Consider the following 21,352-nt stretch of genomic DNA (forward strand, 5'->3'; position numbering starts at 1 on the left):
ATTTTAAAAATGAAGTTTTGAGATGGTTAGCACATGTTTAATTTTTAACAATTGTGAAGGGATCTATGGGCAAAGTTTACGTTTTTTGAACAGGCCCTAATTGAAAATGGAAACTGAGAAAGGAAACTGACCCTCCCAGTTGCTAAGGAAACTGAGGCTGACACTGAGGTTGGAAATCAAAACTTCTGGTTTAAACTATATAAAAGGAAACAGAGCCATGAGAGCTCAGTAGATGATGACTTCAAAGGAGCAGTACAGGCAGGCTTAAGAAGACAGAGGCTAGGTGCATAAATTGAGAATAAGCAAAGGTTTAGTTGCTGCAGCTGTTGCTGTTACTTAAAGATAACATTGGTGGATCTACACCGTCCAAACCATCATAAGCAGAGTTGAAGAGGTTCTGTAGATGTATGCTATTTTTGGTGAAGACCGTACCCGTGGAACTCGGGTTGATTGTATGCTGAGGTTGGCTGGGAATCAGGCCATATCCTAGAAGGATTGGAGCTGAAATTCTTTGTTTGGTGTTTAACCATGCTTATGCTTTTAAGGCTACAAAAACTAATTGCTAAATTGTATCTAATCAGTGAAGTCAGAAATTAGAAGTGTGACTCATTTGCCTGACTTTATTTTTCTCATGTTTGTATTTTTGAACACAAAAGACTCAATTCAGACATTTCCAGACAGAGAGTGATAAAGAGATTGACATATAGACAGATAAAGGCTCACTGAGTTGGAAATGTAACAAACTAATGGAAGATTTATTGTAGGGATTTTTGAGATTTATATTTTGTCTAATTTCTCTCCCCACTTCTCTCCATAGGAAATAACCAAGTTGGAATTCAAAACCTTCAGATGAGATTGAAACCACTTGATGTAAACACTTAGGAAGTACTTTCTGCATTTCTACATATCTTTAAAAAATTGCACCAACCTTCTTGAGTTCATTATATCAGGAAAGTGGCCTTGTGACCGAGTGAACATGACAACACTTAATACTAACAAGAACACTGCACAGAAACTTTGGTGACCATTTTAACTATTGGTGAAGAGCGAGCATTCAGGGACAGGGGGCCTGGGCAGAGTACACCAGCCTCCCATCAGTTCTTGCAGGCTTAAGGCTCCAGCCATTTTGAGGACCGGTTCTCAGTTATATCCCCCAGTGAGCTACAGGTGCCAACCTCTGCAGCTCACTGGTTCTGGGAGGGCTTGAGATTGGCAACATCCATGTGGGAGGCTGCAGAAGAGGTAATCACAGAGGAGTACTTTGATGGGCTGGCAGCAGCTGGTGTTTTTTTGAGGGGACATAGTCCTGCTCGCACCAATAAACAAGATTAAGCAATTCCTGCCCCATTCTGAGTGAGTGGCCTCCAGCAGTCCCTTGAAGGATCACCTGTCAGACACTGACTGGTAAAAATTTGCATAGCATTGCAGAGTATAATCAGTGCCACATCTGGAACCCAATTTGTTTATCATGTATAATGCTAAATAATAATTATTGTTCATCTCACCCAGTTGCAATGTATCTGTTTCAATGATGCCTGTATCCTGCTTTCACCTGGAACAGGCAGGTGTTTAGATCATCCATCTCAGGAGGCCTTAGTGGCAGTATGATGTGTGATCATAAATAAGAAATAGGAGTAGGCCATTCGGCCCATAAAGCCTGCTCCACCATTCAAAAAAATCTGATTGTGGCTTTAATTCCACTTTCCCACCTGTCCTTCATAACCTGAGATTCGATTGTCAATTAAAAATCTGTTCATGTCAGCCTTGAATATATTCAATGACCCATCCTCCAATGCATTCTGTGGAAGAGAATTCCAAAGACCAACGATCTCTGAAAGAAGAAATTCCTCCTCATCTCCATCTCAAAAGGGGGAATCCTTATTTTGAAAATTTGCCCCCTAATTCTAGGTTCTCCCACGAGAGGAAACATTCTCTCAGCATCTACCCTGTCAAGCCCCCTCAGAATCTTATGTCTCGATAAGATACCTAATTTTTCTAAACTCCAATGGGTATAGGCCCAACCTGCTCAACCTTTCACCATAAGACAAGCCCTTCATCTAGGAATCAACCTAGTGAACCTTCTCTGAACTACTTCTAATGCAAGTAAATTTTTCCCAAGTAAGGAGACCAGAACTGTACATAATACTCCAGGTGCATCTCACCAAGGCCCTGTACAGCTGTAGCAAGACTTCCCTATCTTATACTGCATCTTCCTTGCAATAAAGGTCAACATTCCATTTGCCTTCCTAATAATTGCAGTACCTGCATGCTAACTTTTTGTGGGGAAGAATTTTCTGGTCAGCGAGCGGAGGCGGGGCCCGTTCGCCAATGCGTAAAATGAATGGTGGTGACATTAGGCCGCTGTCCCTATGCGGGTGGTTGGGGGGGGGATTCCCTGAGCAGGTCTGTGTGCTCGTGCGTGCATGTGCATGGAAGTGCACACGGATCTCCCTGAGGCAAAGTGCTGCCTAAGGGACGTTGGTTGAACGTTTTAAAATTTATTAAAGGTAAGAAAAAATTTTCCTGACGTGTCCCCTCATGTGACACTGTCACATGAGCTGGGACATGTACATTACTTTTATTTAAACATTTTCTGAACATTTTAAATCCCTCATGAAACCTCATCCCGCCCATGAATGAGGTTTCATGCTTTTTCAGAAGGCCGCCTGGGCTCTATGCCTACCTGCCAATCTTAAGATTGGACTGGCAGGTCCATTATTAATCATTTTAATTACTTTTTTAATGGCCTTAATAGGCTGTCGACAGGTCACCAGGCACGCAGCTGAGTCGGCTGCGCGCCCACCGAACTCAAAATCTAAATGGCGCGGGGTGATGTCGGGATGCATGCCCCGCCCCCACTCGCTGACTGGGAAATGCTGCCTCATAAGTTCTTTTCTTGTGCAGTAACCTTTTATGTGGCACCTTATTGAATACCTTTTGGAAATCTAAATACACTACAGCTACTGTTTCCCCTTTTTTTCCATCCTGTTTGTTACATCCTCAAAGAACTCCTATAAATTTGTCAAATATGATTTCTCTTTCACAAAACCATATTGACTCTGCCTGATTGTTTTATGACTTTCTAAATGTCCAGATACCACCACCTTAATAATCGATTCTAGCATTTTCCCAATGACAGATATTCAACTAGCTGGTCTATAGTTCCTGCTTCCTGTCTCCCTCCTTTCTTGAATAGAGGTATTACATTGCAACTTTCCAATCTGCTGGGACCTTCCCAGAGTCTGGGGAATTTTGGAAGATTACAACCAACACATCCATATATCTCCGCAGCTACTTCCTTCAAGACTCTAGGATGCAGGTCATCAGATCTAGGGAACGTGTCAGCCTTTAGTCCCATTAGTTCTCTCAGTACTCTTTCTCTAGTAATCATGATTGTTTTAAATTCCTCACTTCCTTTTACCTCTTGATTTTCCACTATTCTTGGGATGATTTTTGTCTACTATGAAGACAGATACAAAATACTTTTTCACAGTCTCTGCCATTTTCTTGTTTCCCATTATTAGTTCCCCAGTCTCACCCTCCAAGGGACCAACACTCACTTTCGCTACTCTCTTTCTCTTAGATACTTGTAGAAGCTTTTACTGTCTGTTTTTACATTTCGTACTAGTTTTCTCTCATACTCCAATTTCTCCCTCTTTATGTTTTTTAATCATACTTGGTTGGTTTCTAAAATTTTCCCATTCTTCATTAATTTTAACAGCAATGTACAGCTTTTCTTTTAATTTGACACTAGCCTTAAATTCCTTAGTTAGCCCTGCATGGCACATCCCTCTCAGAGTCTTTTTTTCACAATGAAATGTATCCTTGCTGAAGATTATGAAATATCTCCTTGAATGCTGGCCACTGCTTCTCTACTCTCTTGCCTTTTAACCTATTTTCCAATATCACTTTAGCCAACTCTGTCTTCATACCCTTGCAATTGCTTTTATTTAAGTTTAAGATACTAGTTTCAGACTCAAATTTCTCACCCTCAAACTGATTATGAAATTCTATCATGTTATAATCACTCTTACCTAGAGGATCCTTTACTATTACGTCATTAATTAATCCTATCTCATTACACATTACCTGGTCTAAAATAGCCTGGTCCCTGGTTGGTTCCAGAACATATTAATCTAAGGACCTGTTCCAAATACACTCTATGAGCTTATCCTCCAGGCTACTTTTGCCAATTTGATTTGTCAAATCTATATGAAAATTAAAATCTCCTACAATTATTGCAGTACTCTTCTTACAAGCCCCAATTACTTCTTCATTTATATGCTGTCTTGCAGTGTAAGGTTAGGGGGTCTATAAACCGCTCCCACCATTGACTTCTTTCCTTTGCTATTTCTTATCACCACCCAAACTGATTCTATATTTTGATCCTCCAAACCAAGATCGTTTCTCACTATGTACTTATTTCATCCTTTATTAACAGAACTATTCCATCTTTTCATTTCTTTCTGCTCTTTTGATAAGTGATGCAATGCCATTTTTGGATGGTTTACTTCTGGCATAGGGATTTAAAGTAGGTCCTGATGATGTCTTTAGGAGCATTCAGTACCGCACCTACTTGAAAGCAAGCATTGCTGCCAAGATAGTTTGATTTGTATTGTACAAATCTGAATGCTTTTGTGGTGTAAATGTGAGGAGGACATACTGAACGTCAAATGTTAAATTTATGGCCTGCTGATATGCTGTGATTCAGACCCAGCAGGAGGCCACTGCAGGATTTGGCATAAGTAAGCTAGATCATCAGTAGAAGTTCACACTTAACAGGAAACAATGCCACAAGTTCTTTGCATGCACAAGTGACCATCACTTGCAGGGTTATTGAATATTAATTTTCCATCGTTTAGTGATAGCCATTAAAAAAAAACATCAAATTTATTAACTTGTGCTCTTTCAAGCCCACACCTTGGTACTGGCATATCAGCATGTTTGTCAGAAATGACACTGACACTGCGGCTCAGAATAACATGAGAAGGGGAAGTCATCCTGAATTCTAAGCACTTCACATCACTCCACGGTAAGACGGCATAGGACAATTCTACACCTCAAACATTTATTGTTGGTATGGTGGGGTGCCAGTACAGACAGCTCTGTATTACGTTTTGGATTTTCATTCTGGATCATTTTCTCAGTTTCAGCATCTCACAGCACTAGTGTCTAAGGAACCTAACAGCCACCTGATTGCTCTCTGTGATGAGGCCTCCAAATCTCACTCCTTCTGTCCAGTTCCCTTTACATGTTTCTGGTTTGTTTTATAAAGGAAGTAATTTACAATTGAGTTGGTGTTAGAGTTTTTAAAAACGTTATATATTGCTGCAGGAGGTACTGAGGCTGAACTCTGCCATTGATCCACTTCATTTTGGCTCTTTCACACCTTTAGCTCATTCTGTTACACTGAATTCCTCCCCGTTTCCCTCTCCTTTTTGTGTGACATTAGTCATAAGGTTGAATTTCATCAAATAGAAAATTCTCTGTAGAACTGTGAGTGTCAATAAGTGTAGATAAACATCAGGAGTAAAGTCACAACTTTACTGCATCCTGATCAACTATTCTGCATATATCTTACGGATAGTGTTCAGGCTTAACTATGTATTCCAATTTATAACCCAAATACATACTGTAAGATACATTTTTAACACACAAAGCTACCGGTATTTGGACAGCAGGTATTTTTCATTAATAAGCTTGTTGAAAGCATTGCAAATAGAATATCTGTATTTTCAAATTATATAAAGCAGTATAGGAAAGCAGGATACAGGCATCATTGAAACAGATACATTGCAACTGGGTGAGATGAACAATAATTATTATTTAGTATTTTTCCACAAAAAATACTTAATATGATGGCACAGCTCAGGCTATGATACTATTATGGAGCAGGACAAAGAGCTCAGTATGCTAATTATCAAATGTTCAAATTATCAATGTATTGTTCTGTTGCAATTGCCAAAACTTAATAGAATATTAGGGTATATGAGATTCACAGACATAATGTCCAAGTAGGTTTATTTATGCACAGTGGTGCATTATGGAGATCCCATGGGAGTATTGGGGTATACTTTTGAATCATGACAGTTGTTGATGCTGGCACAGAACGGGAAGTCTGCGTTGATCAGGAAATAAGCAAATAATCTGATTGCTAACAATCTGCCCGTACTGTATGGTCATATGCATACACATTTGAGGCAGAGTGGGAAAGTGCAAAGCGCACCCCAAAAATAGGAATATTAAAATCATTGTAAACGATCAGCTTATCATTAAGTGACTCTAATATTGTAATGCAGTTCTTGTCTAATTTCAGTGTGGTGTGTATTTGTGTATGTGTCACAGGTATAGGTTGAGTTTTATAGGGAAAGTTGAAGTCAGCATTTAAAGGGCTACTCATAATTTTGCAATGCTAGGACTTGAAACTGAAATTTGAGTGCTGCAGATTTGTTCTACAAAGGATTATCACTGCAAATACAACCATGCCCATGTAGCCATTAAAATCATCACCGAACACATGCCAAGGTTCTTGAAACAGAGCTTTAGGTGGCTGGACAGATGTGGGGGTTATGATAGGATACAGTCCTTCCAAGTTTCCATAGATTATTGTCATATTCTGCCAGCTGCACAAATTTGTTATCCAGGTTTATAAGCATGGAGCTGGTGAAGAAGGCAGACACAGCCAAGACCTGAGCAAGTTAAAGACAAACACCCAGAAAAGATTCTTACTGTAGGGCATTGAAGGAAGCCACAGCCAAACACCAGATTCATCCAAGTACCATCTGCCCTATATATGAATGTCCCTCTGTTCTCTTTCTTTCTTCTGTAAATCTGCACTGTGCAGCAAATTAAAAAACTCGCCTGAAAATTATATCTGTACGAAGTAGACAACCATGGCTCCCATTTCTCTCCTCTGTCAAAACTTTATACCAATTCATCCTCTAAAACTCTTGGTGCACAGTGGATGAATAAATTTCAACCAAGTTTAATTCTGCAATGCATACGTTTAGTGCTCCTTACACTGGTGCATCCCTTGTTGACAGAATATGATTTCTGCACTCCTGAATCAGTTTTTTCCAGATGTTCCTCCAGTTGCAGTGTCAAGATATTAGCTGCTGTTTCTCAATAGAAGAACCTTGGGATGAAAGTGCATCGCTGCCTCCTTGAGCTAGACCATGAGATAGCCATGAAACTAATCGCTCTACATTCAATATTGCAGAGGCTATTCACTTTCTGCCATATCTACTGTCACAAGGGAAGTTGGAGAAGCGTAATGTTATGTCACCCTGAGAGACAGCAGCTTCAACAGTGTCTCCTCCAGCCATATTCCTCCAGCTGGTGACTCTCTCAGTATGCCCTGTGAATTGTGTAGTACAGCATAGGGTAGGAATGAGGAGAATGAGGCCACATATAATGGGTCTCTTCATCTAACCGCCTTGCATATTGCGCAGAGCCAGTTGGAGCCCAAGACTTCAACAATGTGAACAGTGGCAAGAGATTGTCCCACTGTGCTACATACTAGCCAACAGACCATCCAGGGTTCCTAGGAACCTTGTATTGGCTGTAGAAAATGTTAGTGCTTCAGACAGCATAGTTCTTTTAAACATATGGCTCATGGAGGTGAGATCACTGAGCGCGGCAGCTGAAGAATATATCGGAGCTGTTCCTGGAGCCAGCAAATTCTTGTTTATCCTCTTGTCTCCACTACCTATTCATGGTGGCACATGGTATGTGCTTCACCAGTGAATGCAGCTCATCCTTTTAACATTTATTCATGGGATTTGACACTCTTGTTCCTCCTGGTTTCAGATTCAGGGAAGTGAATGTGAAAACTTACCTCATACATTGCAGGCTGTGTCAAGGTGTGTCAAGGTCTGCTTTTACTGAGTGTAACCAGTATTGATGCTGGCTACTTTGGTGCAAACCAATTTTCTCCAATTGAATATTGGTAAGATTGAAGCCATTGTTTTCGGCCCCCACTCCTAATTCTGTTCCCTAGCTAACAATTCCATTGCACTCCCTGGAAACAGTCTGAAATTAAGCCAGTTGATTAAAATCTTGGTGTCACATCTGATGTCGAGATGAACTTCTGACCTTATGTTCATGTCATCACTAAGGCCACATATTTGCACCTCTGTAACATCACCCGACTTCACCCATGCAGCTCAACTGCTGCTGAAAGCCTCATCCATGCCTTTGTTACCTCTAGGCTTGATCATTTTAAACATCCCTGGCTGGTCTCCCACGTTCTACCCTCGGTAAACTTAAGGTTGTCCAAAATTTTGCTGCCCATTTCTTAACTCACAGCAAGTCATGTTTCCCTATCACCCATGTGCTTGCTGGCCTACATTGGCTCCCAGTCAAGCAACATCTTGATTATAAAAGTCTCATCCTTGTTTTCAAATCCTCCCTCTTCCCAACCTCTGTAATTCCCTTCAGCCCCACAATCCTCCTGAGATATTTATGCTCCTCTAACTTTGACCTCTTGTGCATTCCCGATTATAATTTCTCCACCATTTGTAGTCGTGCGTTCAATTTGCCTTGGTGATCTTATATCAGGGAGCCTCTTGGCAACAGCGATCATAACATGATAGAATTTCACATTCAGTTTGAGAAACGGAAGTGTGGGCCTAAGACTAGTGTCTTAAACTTAAATAAAGGCAATTACTAAGGTATGAAGACAGAGTTAGCTAAAGCAAACTGGGAAAATAGACTAAAAGGTAAGACAGTAGAAAAACATTGGCAGACATTTAAGGAGATTATTTCATAGCTCACAGTAAAGATATATTCTATTGAGAAGGAAAAACTCTATGAGAAGGATGCATCATTCATGGCTAACTGACGAAGTTAAGGATGGTAACAAATTGAAAGAAAAAATGGACGATGCTGTGAAGATTACCGGTGAGCCAGAAGATTGGACAGGTTTCAGAAGCTAGCAAAGGATGACGACAAAAAAGGAAGGAGGAAGAAATTAGAGAATGAGAAAGCTAGCTAGAAATATAAAAAGATAGTAAAAGTTTCTACAAGCATTTAAAAAGGAAAAGAGTTGCTAAAGTAGTGTTGGTCCCCTAGAGGGTGAGACTGGGAAATTAATAACGGGAAACAAGAAAATGATGGAACTGTAGAACAGGTATTTTGTGTCTGTGCCAGATACTGTAGAAGACACAATGAACAACCTAAGAATAATTACAAATCAAGCGGTAAAAGGTAAAATGGAAGGAGGAACTTAAAACAATCACAATCACTAGGGAAAAGGTACTGGACAAAATGTTAGAACTAAAGGCTGACAGGTCCCCGAGGTCTGATGGCCTATATCCTAGGGTCTTAAAAGATGTGGCTGCAGAGATAGTAGAAGCATTGGTTGTGATTTTCCAAAATTCCCTAGATTCTGGAAAGGTCCAAGCAGATTGGAAAATTGCAACTATAACACCTCTGTTCAAGAAAGGAGGGAGTCAGAAATCAAGAAACCAAAAGCTAGTTAGTCTAACATCTGTGGTAGGGAATATGCTAAAATCCAGAAAGGCAAATGGAATGTTGCTATTTTTTGCAAAGGAAATCGAGTATAAAAGTAGGGAAGTGTTGCTACAGCTGTACAGGGCCTTAGTGAGGCCACATGTGGAGTAGTCTGTCCAGTTTTGATCTCCTTACTTAAGAAAGGACATAATTGCATTAGCAGTTCAGAGAAGGTTCACACAACTGATTCCTGGGATGAAGGGGTTATTTTAGGAGGAAAGGTTGTGCAGGTTAGGCCTATACCCACTGGCGTTTAGAAGAATGAGGGGCGATCATATTGAAACATAAGATTGTGAGGGGCCTTCACAGGGTAGATGCTGGAAGGATGTCTTCTCTCGTGGGGGAATGTAGAGGGGGCACAGTTTAAAAATTAGGGGTCTCCCATTTAAGACTGAAATGACGAGAAACTTTTCACTCAGAGGGCCATTAGTCTGTCAAATTCTCTTCCCAAGGCAGCAGTAGAGGCTGGGTCATTGAATATATTTAAGGCTGAGTCAGGTAGATTTTTCATCAACAAGGGAATCATGTATTATGGGGGACAGACAGTAAAGTGAACTTTAGGCTACAAACAGATCAGCCACGATCTTATCAAAAGGTGGAGTAGGTTTGAGGGCCGAACGGCTACTCCTGCTCCTAATTCTTGTGTTAATTTTTCTAGGCTTCAAGCTTTGTAATTCCCTCCCGGCACCTCTCTGCCTCGTTTTCCTCCTTTAAGATGCTGCTTAAAACCACCTGTGATCATCTGATCCAATATTGTCTTCTGAGGCTTGGTGTCATTCTTTGTTTTATAGTGGTCCAGTGAAGCGCCTTGGGACATTTAATTGTGTTAAAGGCGCTATATCAATATAAGTAGTTGTTTAAGTGGAGGCCGCAAGCAGGCATTTGGTCTCTGATTTGCGCATGCAAAGAATCTGATGCCTGCTTTCGGTGCAGTCTCTGGATGCCTATTTTCTTCCTTCATCAATATGGCAGGTGGTACACCCCTGGCCAGAAATGTGCGATTGCTTCCTGCCCACCATATTGGGAGTCTAGTATGTTAATTAACACCCACAAGATGAATGCTATACAGCTAAATTTATAGACCTTATTGTAAATGTCAGTGTTACTGTGAGAGTAATTGCCTCTCTGAAATAGGAGTGCAGTGGGAAAGGTTTTAATTAAAGATAATGAATGTTCTGCTGCCCAGGGCAGAAAAGAGAAATTGACTGATGTATTACTTTGCTTGCCCTGGTTAAGTCAATGATTGCAAAACCGATGGACATTTCCAGAGATGAGAGAAGGTACTTAGTGTCAATGTCATCTCCCTCTATATGGTATGAGACGCGACTTATTAAGGGTTACTCTCATGGAGACCAAGCATTCTGCCTCTCCTATGCTCTCTCTCCTCGAGGAGATTTGGTGATCACGCTAGAAAAAAATAACGTATTGCTGAAAAAAGGGACATGTCGAAGCTTTTTGGGACACTTCGCAAGAATGCCAATATAAGGGGAAAACAGCAATTTATACTTTATGAGAAGAGAGTTCTGATTGGCAAGTGGACTGATTGGTAGAGGGGTTGCCATGGAAAATGCACCAGTGATGGTGACTGACAGTTAACTGCCAAGCATTGTTTGAAATTTAAATCAGGTAGCTTGACCTTGATTGGTCAAGGCATTGCCCTGAGGAATGAGTCAGCGAATGACTGTCACTTATTTTGTTTAGCCGAAACAGGCGCAATGTGTGTACAAATTCTTTCTGTATGGAAAGAACAGGGCCATGTGTACTAATACATTAACATACATATATTAATACCAGTCAGCAAAGTGTCCTGATGAGTGCAAGACAAAAAGCTTTGACATGTCCCTTTTTTCAGCAATACTCAAGTTCTATACAACCAAAAAATACCATATTTTTCTTCTGTTCTTTTTTGCCACATCCCTCTTTCAGCTGTCAGTGCCAGATACGGCAGTGGTAAATATTCTTGAAAAGTGTGGCATAAACACATTTGAGCCATGCAGTGCAACCACCTGACAGCAAACTGAGGGATCAAAACATTTCGCTACTGATATGTAGCATGCTGCTGAAATCTTTAGCCAGAACTGTTTTTTTTAAAGCCTGCGTTCTAATTTTTGAGCACTCTAGCAAATCTCTCCCATTTTAGAGAGGGTTTGCACCAATACATCTACCAATGGATAGGCTGACAAAATTCTGTTGCATTCAGCTCTCCACATGATGCTAGGTGCAATGGCACAACCAGGTACAACTCACTGAATGGAATTTGGGACTGAGTTGCAAAAGCTTTGGAGTTAAGAACTGTGAAAGAAAGACAACTTACATTTGCAGAACACTTATCTCGGCCTCACGATGTCCCAAACACTTTATAGTTATTTCAGAACTTTTGAAGTGTAGTTATGTAGGAAACATGGTAGCCAATTTGCATACAGCAAGCTCCCACACACGGCAATGAGATAATGATCATACCATTACTTTTTTGAGATGTTGATTGAGGAATCTGGGACACCAGGAATAACTCCCCCACTCTTTGAAATAGCGCCATGGGCCTACCGTCACTTGAAAGGGCAGCTGGGGCTTTGGTTTAACAACTCCTGCAAAAGAAAACACTTCTGATGGAGTAACACTCCTTCAGTACCACACTGGAGTGTCAGCCTAGATTTTTGTGCTCATGTTTCTGCACTGGGATTGGAACTCAACTTTCTGACTCGGAGGCTAGGGTCCTACCAACCACAGGCAAATTTAGCAGCATTTAGTACAGGGAATATTTATTTGCTTGGGCAATTTGAAACTAAAATGGTCAAATTCCTGATTCAAATGGGTGCTTAACAGATGCCAGACTATCGCCGAGTCACGTGAGCATCTAAATTACATAGAGTTAAAGGTTGGGTAAAGTATCTGGATGATCTTTAGTTGTTCCCATCTTTCTCATGCTTTTCTGATAGTAGCAGATATTTGAAAGAAAAGATCAAAATCAACCGTCTGAAGGGTTGTCGAAACTGCTAGCCCTGTATACCTAAATAAATGTACCTTAGGATTCAGCCTAATATTTTACAACTAGCTCTGTGACATTTCAGTCATCTCAACAAAGATCACATGTGTCATTGAGTACAATTAGAACGATAGCTGAACAAACAAAGCTCATTACAGTTGAGGCTGGGAATTATGAGCATACCACAGCCTTGGAACAGAATCTGAAGATTCTGCATCATCATGATAAATAAAGCTCACAAGCATTAATAACACACATCAGTGATCGCTGGATGCAAAATTGACAGAAAATTGGTGACCTGTTTAGCAAAACTAATCATACTGACATTTCACACGTCATTCTTCAGAAATGATGCACTGAGGCAGCAACAAAATGACTTTGATATGAGGTAGGAAATGCCTGTTTGATTGAAAAATTTAAAAAAATGATGCAGTGAATTTGATTTAGGGAATGGATTTGTATCAGCTCCTGCTCAACTCCTGAGTGAACCAAGACTGCCCTCTGCTGGATGGAAGAAGGACAAAAAATAACTTCCTTGAATGAGCAGAGCTTTATATTATCAGCTGATTTGCAGAAGTACAAGTATATTTAAATGCATGATCATAAGTAATAAAATAATTCCAGCTTATTTGGTGAGAAATATCACATTTCTTAGAATATTTTTAGGATGAATACAAAGTATTAACCTGATCCATGAACAGTACCTTCCAGATATTAAACATGCAGAGAAGAAACCTGATTATATTTATCACAGCTTTTATCTAGAATTTTTTTTTGCAGACACTGCTTCTTTATTACATACATTCAGGTGATGTTTAGCGTTTCTTTTTCCACTTTATTTTCTAGGAGTTCCCTATTAATCCACTTCTATCACAAAACTCAGTGCAAAACTGATCTATCTTACTGTGCAAGGACTTAGCTCCAAGCTGACAGGGAAGATTTTAACTTCCTTCGGAAGGAGTGGGAAAGGGACTGCATTCCTCCAGGAGGCCTATCATGATGACATGGAAGATAATGAACACTGTAGACACTGTGTGGTCTCTCTTCTTACTCTTTCTCCGAGCAAAAGTTCATACATTCGGAAGTTAATTAATTAATTAATGCAGCAAAGTATAGAAATATGATGATGAATAAATGGAAAAATAATGGCATCAGGGATCACCAATCCCCATTTTGAAAATATATGTAGTAGTAGATGATGAAGAACTGTCCATATAGCAGAAGATCCGATTATATCACATAATGCTTACGACCTGAATACTAAATCTACTTCGATCATCTGACTGATTTTGACTTTATTCTCACAGAAGTGGATATTAGGCTCTAAATTTTCAGATGGATAAAATACTTGGTGCAGGAATCCTAACAGATGGTTAAGGCACTAGTTCACTCCTATGAAGATTTAGGGGTAAATTTCCTCAACTTTCCTGGTGTTAAGTATCTCACAGGGACAGTAAAATAAATTACATTGCAAGGAATTTCAGATGGCAGCAGTTTCTGCCAAATTTCCACCTTTATAAGACGCAACGGCATGGATTTTCCAAGCCCTTTGTAGGCAGAGCTGCAGGGTGGCGCCAGGAAAATAGAAAATAGCGGGGAGTCAAAGCGGGCCGGCTCCCCGACACATTTCCCCCTTCAGCGAACTTTCCCAGGCGCGCTGGAAGTCAGGTCAATTGCCTGGTGCATGGACATGGGAAGCCAGTTTATTCATTAAGGCTCCACGTATAAGCCACTTAGTGTCAACACTGGTATTTTCATGATGTCAGAACAGTCCTCCACTGCCCAGAATGAAGAAACAGTAAAAACTGGGAAATAAGAGTACAGGTCCGAACTGTTAATCCATTCTGGGTGTGTTTGAGGGCCACCAGCTCAAGCAAGCTGTGGCATCAATGGTGGCAGGCCAAAAGGCCAGTGAAGTCAGAGACTCTATGCCCCAATGACAGGGCCACAGCCCCATCCGTTAACAATCCTGTGGAATGGTTTCCCCTCCAACCCAATGCCCCCACCCACTTCAGGTCACATTAATTGAGCACTTCTATGCAGGCGGTGAGTACAGAGGCAGCCAATTAGGAGGTTGCCTCCCAGAAAATTGTGCTGGTGGACATGCTGCTATATGGGTGGGCTCAGGACTCCCATATGGGGCCGACTTCTGGGTCCCAACGTCTGCCAGAAAATCTAGCCCTAAATTTCCTTGGAATTTTGGAGCCTTCAACCATCCGATTAGTGTGTCAGCATTGGCCTCATTTATATATTTCAAAGTGCTTTGAGCTTTCTGCATTCTCATTAACTCAAGATAAGCTGCACTGAGTTCGCGAAGGTCCTAGGACTGGCAGTTCGAGAAGAAGTGAGGTGATCCTGACTGGGAAGAAACTGGTGATCTTTAAACAGAAATATCTGCAGGTGAGGCACATATCTGAAAACCTTTTTTTTTGCCATTCTGCATATAGTGCTTGGTCTGAATGAGGTTAGAACATTGGCAGAGTTTCATACCACAGCACCTGACCATAGTACAAGCAGTGATGGCACCCCTTTGGGTATAATCCTGGAGGAGGAGTATCAGAGGATGGAGCAATGGAGACACAGGTAACATTTACTGCAAGAAGTATCACTCAAGCCTTCATTTTTGTGGAACAAAACCTGCCTTTGACAGCGCAACCTTAAACAGGGGCTACAAAACAGGAGCTGGAGTAGACCATTCGACCCTTCGAGCCTGCTCCACCGTTCAATAAGTTCATGGCTGATCTGTTTGTGTTACTAATTCCACATTCCCATCTACCCCTGATAACCTATGATTCCCTTGCCTAAGTCACACAACCCTCAGGAGAAAAAAATTCTCCTCATCTCTGTCCTATAAGGGCGCCCCCTAATTTTAAAACAGTGCCCCCTAGTTTTGACTAACTCACCAGAGGAAACATCCTTTCCACGTCCACCTTGTCAATACCATTTAGGATCTTATATATTTCAATCAAGTCACCCCTCACTTTTCTAAACTCCAGTGGAAACAAGCCCAGTCTGTCTAATTTTTCCTCATAAGACAACCCACTCATTTCAGGTAACAATCTAGTAAACCTCCTCTGAATTGCCTCTACTGCATTAACATCCTTCGTTAAATAAGGAATCCAAAACTGCACACAGTATTCGAGATGTGGCCCTGTGTAACTGAAGCATAACATCCTTACTTTTATGTTCGATTCCTCTTTCCCTCTCGTATAAAACAACCTTTCCTCAACCCAGCACTTATCCTACAATGTGACAATACATTCGTCTTCTTTGCCTCTACAGGACAATGCAAATCACCATCTCCTGAGTGAAATATAAGCACCATATGAATACATGGTTTCTTGTATGACTCCAACCTCCATCAATAATAAAGTAACAAACCTGTGCACATTCTTTTTTATTACAGCAAACTCCAAAGCGTATAAAATCAGCCACCACTTTCTCAACACTATTTTTCCCTCGTGAACCGACGTGTGCCTTTCTTTTACCTAATCTCTTGCTTCTTTTAGGTGCCATTTGAGGATCAGGATTGTAAAGTGTTTGGCTGCTCATGTTCTACAGAAAGTTGACTGGACTAAGGTGGCCTACGTCTCATGTCAGCTGGCCCCTTGGAAACCTGGTGGCCTTTCCCACATTCCAATGGGGTAGTACTATGAGGGATGGCTGAAGGTCTGATATGTGCTGCTGTCCTGAGAGATGATAGAACCAACGCAGCTGGGATTCCCAGATGGCTTACATCCTCTTCCTCCTCCTGTACCTGAAGTCATGAAAGGGTGAGTGCCATCCACCTGGGGTTTTAAAAAAATAATTCTCATACAAACATGCGAATTAGGAGCAGGAGTAGGCCACTTGGCCCCTCAAGCCTGCTCTGCCATTCAATAAGGCATGGCTGATCTGAATGTAACCTCAACCCCACCTTCCTGCCTACTCCTGATAACCTTTCACCCCCTGGTTAATCAAGGATCTATCTAGCTCTGCCAGGATGATTCTCAGGGTGTGTATGTTGCTGGCAAGGCCAGCATTTAGTTTCCATCCAGCGTTGCATTTGAGAAGGTGGTAGTGAGCCTTCCTGAACCTTTACAGTCTATGTAGTGTAGGTACATCCGCAGTGCTGTCAGGGAGAACATTCCAGGATTTTGACCCAGTGACAGTAATGGAACAGTGATTAATGTGCAAGTTAGAATGGTGTGTGGCTTGGAGAAGGAATTGGGAAGTGATGCTGTCCCTGTTATTCTAAGCAGAAGAGGTCACCAATTTGGGAAAAGCTGTGGTGTGTTGCCACTGTGCATCTGGTAGATAATGCACACTGCAGCCATTGTATACTGATGGTAGAGACAGTCCACCAGCAGGTGGGGTGGTCATCAAGTGGAGTACTTCGTAATGGATACACTCAAGCTTCTTGAGTGTTGTTGGAGCTACACTCACCAAGGTAAGTAAAGAGTCTTTAATCAGATTTATGCCTTGTTGTGAAAGCAGCTATATATCATTGTGCCCCCTCCAATGGGACATGGCATACCAGAAATTGGAAGGTAAGATTCTGGAACATTGGCTGTTAATAATGATTCTATAAATATGGCTATGGTATGTTGTTTGACCAGGATGTGCAACAGCTCTCCAAACAATGACATCAATCCCCAAATGTTAGTTAGGAGGACCTTACAGGGTCAATTCTGTTGGGTGTGCCCTCACTGTGACCTGATTTACCACTGACATTGCAGCTGAATGGTCCATCCTGTTTTATCCTTTCATTCCATCCTAGCAATTTGACACTGCTGAACAGGTTGCTCGGCAGTTCAGAGGGAAGCTCCTGACAGAGGAGCTGGAGTGGGTGACTCTTGCTCTGTTGCTTTTGCCATTCCAATAGGATTCCAATTAGAATTTAAAGTGCCGGCAGCCTGCACAGGAAACACATGCGGTCATGCAATGGGGAAGCTTTTCAATGGTGAAGCCCATTGTCATCTGACAATGCAACAAGTACGGTTGGGCTATAAAAAGCAAACAGGGATGCTGTGCACAACTTTCCTGCCTAACTCTATAGCTATTAATAAAGACATAATGAGGGCACAAAGCAGACATAGGTGTTTTCCAAATTTAAATTTCACTTGCAGATATTTCATCTTACATTGTATTCTCTTTATTCAGGTGTGCACCATCATTACTTGTTGAAACTTGCTTTGTCAGAAAGCTAAATCGACAGACACATCTCACGGTTGGCACGCACTGATGGTTACAGGGAAGTTTGAGGCATTCCTTTTATTGTGGAAGACACAGTGTTGTGTTTTTGTGTTCACTCTTTAACGTATATTCATGTTAGTGTCCAGTGTTGTAGTCGCCACTCTGTGGGACATGACTGAACTTGCAGGCTCAGCTGGCCCTCCCTTCTTTGAGCTGTAAAGGGCATTGTTTGAGATCACTCTCAGTGGCGACAATTGAAATATTGTAGGTGAATTCAAAGCCCTGTAAGGACTCTGCCAGCCAACACCCTGAGATGGACTCACATATGGACAATACTGACCCTGCCCTTTAGGCCACTGATTTTCTGACCTTGACTGACTGTCCTCACCACACCCAGGAGACCAGGCCCTGCACTCTTCATTCCTCCATGCCCTTGGCCCCACCCTCTGTCCTCCCTTGGATCTCTTTTCTACTCCTCCATGCCCCCGACACCACTCTACACCTCCCCCTCATGCCTGACTTGCCAGTCCCGAGCCTCCAAAGAAGCTGCCATTCTCCTCCTGCGTCCCTCCCTCGTGCTGCAGAGTTCAACAACTGCACAAAGCCGACTGTTGCACGTCACCTTTAAATGAACCTGAACCGGGTGCCACAAGATATTTGGGCACTGCTGACTTAAGCTTGAAGGTCGGATGTAATTGTAAATTTTTAAAAATATAATCAGTATTCATGGCATGCAAATGTATTACAAGTACAAACTCGTCATTGGATGGCAGGAGGCCCGACTCGCCACAAACATGCCCCTGACTTAATCTCTGAATGTTAATCTGCTTCCGGGAAAGCGGCGTTTCATCCACTGCCTAATTGAGTCACCCCACCTACCACAGAGATAAAAGCAAAAAATTGCGGAAGCTGGAAATCCAAAACAAAAACAGAAACAGAAATACCTGGAAAAACTCAGCAGGTCTAGCAGCATCGGCGGAGAAGAACACAGTTGACGTTTCGAGTCCTCATGACCCTTCAACAGAACCTACCACGTTTCCCAGTCTTGCAAGCTCCATGAAACTCCCCCCACAATTACAACATCCACACTCAAGAGTAGTACAGATTCTAACCTTCATTACCTTCAAGACAGATCCAGGCTAAGCACAGGGTTAGTGAATTAACTAAAAGACGGAAGCTGTCATACCTCTAATTTTAAAAAGAGAATGAGACCAAAAATTCTTACAATACACCTAACTAATTTGATTGCTGAGCTAATTAATCCAGTTCAGAAAGAACTCTTCTCTAGAGGCAAACTTCAATATCATAAATTCTTCTGGAAAATTGCAGTCAAACAGAATTCTTATATCCTTGCAAATATAGGGTAGGATCTTGTGCCCTCCCCCTTGGTAAGTTTGGTGGCGGATGGCATTGAATCAGGTGGTAGGGTGGGACCCCTCCACCCTGACTAAATTCATGGTGTGAAGGCCGAGGACCGCCTTCCTGCCCTGTCGCCCAGAGGCCCTTAAATGAGGCAATTAATGCCACTGAAGGGCCTCATCCCACAACCACAGGTATTAGCCGGGGGAGGGGTGGAGGTGGGGCTCACCGTGTTGGGAGCAAACTCTGTTAGGGTTGCTTGCGGGAACCCGGGGGTGGGGGGGGGGGAGTCCCTCGTTCAAATGCACTTGGTGTCTGATTGAAGGACCAAGGCATTGGGAAGTGGGGGGCCTGCCCTTGCTGCTGAACCTCCACCCCATAACCCATTCCCATCATCACTTATGGGCCTGGGCTCTAGCAACAATCCTAGGCCATGGGTGGGTGTTGTACCAGCAGCAGCCACCCCCTCGCCCATGGCGCTGCTTTCAATAGAGTTGCTGGCCTTTGATCGGCTGGCAGCTTCCAGCTGGCGGGATTTCCCATGCTTGGGGTCCTTGATTCTGGGGCGGGGTGAACAGCCTGCTGCTGACCTGCCAAGTGCCTGAGTGGAACAAGATGCGGCAGGCCTTCCTGAAAAGAGGTGGAGGGACTCTTGCCAGCTGGCAGCCTAGACCCCCATTGCCACCACACGATTCCACCCACAGTCTTCCCTTCTTTCCAGACTGCTTGTGGGTGCAGGTATAGCATTCTCAAGGATAGGGTGGCTCTAGGCTGATGGATGAAGTTACTTGAGTTAAGAAGCATCTCTCAGCAACTTTGCAGTGGACATGATGAACATCTGCTATAGCACTGTAACTAATGCAGTTGATGTTCTTCCCTTTTATCACTTTAAACTTATTTACCGGCGAGAAAAGACCATTGGAGAAAAATGAGCAGTTGTGAACCGAGGACTCATTATACAGGATCTTTTCATTTATTTTAGTTATTCATGGAATGTGGGCATCACTGTTAATGCCAGCATTTACTACTCATCCTTAATTGCCTTCGAGAATGTGGTAGTGAGCCACCTTCTTGAATCGCTGCAGCCCATGTGCTGTAAGTATACCAATAATACTTGTAGAAAGGAAGTTCCAGGTTTTTGACCCAGTGAGAAGGAATGGCGGTATAATTCCAAGTCAGGATGGTGTGTGGCTTGGAGGGGAACTTACAGGTGGTGGTGTTCCCATGTGTCTGCTGCCCTTGTTCTTCTACCAATCAAAGTCACAGATTTGGAAGGTGCTATCAAAGAAGCCTTGGCAAGTTGCTGCAGTGCATCTTGTAGATGGTGGATATGGCATGTCAGTGATGGAGTAAATGAAAGTTTTATGTGTGGATGGGGTGCCAATCAAATAGGCTGCTTTGTCCTGGATGGTGTCAAGCTTTGAGTGTTGTTGGAGCTACATTCAACCAGACTGGATGTGAGTCCAGTGGAAGCCAGTTGAGGATAGGATATGCCTCACGGTTGAACAGCCCACTGAAAGTTCATACGTAAAGAATGAGCAGCAATCACTTGGGTATGGCACCAGGGAGTGTCTGTTGCCTATGAATCTGTGATCTCATATACAGTGAGTACACATTAGAAACTTTTGCATGTGTAGCCATTATGCTCTACCCATTAAAATTAATGAATGGAAAGAATGCCCTCACAAACACACACATGTAGGATTTCCCAAAATCAAGTTTTCATAGGGCAAGGCTTCCACACCAGAAATATGCAAATGGAAAATTTACTTAGCAAGAACTCTGGAATTTTCTCTCTAAAGCCACCTACTTTGATATATCTCTCCACACCTTCAAAGAGAGCTATTGTTTTGATGTCGCTCTAATCTTTTCTAACTGCTCCTCAGGTGACCAATCTCCCCTCTATGAGGTGCACTGTGATGTTTTCCCACATTAAAGTTGTTATCTAACTATAAGCTGGAGGTGGAACTTTCCGCTCTCATCAGCAGCAGGAATTGTGGCGGGTAGGGAACTAAATTTGGTGTGATGAAAAAAGTCAGTTTCCCGCCAGCAGGAAATTAGCTCAGAATTTTGTCTTCCCGACTTTAATGGCGGGTTAAAGGCAGGTCGAGTTTCCCGCTGGTCTATGTCAGTAATCACGTTTGCATTCATTTGCATCTCACGAGTGCTCATTAAAAGGCCAGCTTGCCAGAATGATGCTCCCCCTTCAAATTAAATGCCCGGCCAGCGAGAATTTAGAATGGTCTGTTTCCCAACTGCATAAAGTGGCACACACCTGGCCAGCTTTTTTTCATCAACAACTTTGAGGCTGTCTTCCTTCAG

The 21,352-nt window shown here is 42.2% G+C and overlaps 1 protein-coding gene across 2 annotated transcripts in view; it reads right to left on the bottom strand.

Moving 5' to 3' along the window:
• The window catches only part of cadpsa (Ca2+-dependent activator protein for secretion a), a 563,574-nt gene that overhangs the window by 213,402 nt on the left and 328,820 nt on the right, over positions 1 to 21,352 (bottom strand). The window lies entirely within an intron of this gene.

The sequence above is a fragment of the Carcharodon carcharias genome, chromosome 7 (assembly GCF_017639515.1).
Source record: "Carcharodon carcharias isolate sCarCar2 chromosome 7, sCarCar2.pri, whole genome shotgun sequence".
NCBI lineage: Eukaryota > Metazoa > Chordata > Chondrichthyes > Lamniformes > Lamnidae > Carcharodon > Carcharodon carcharias.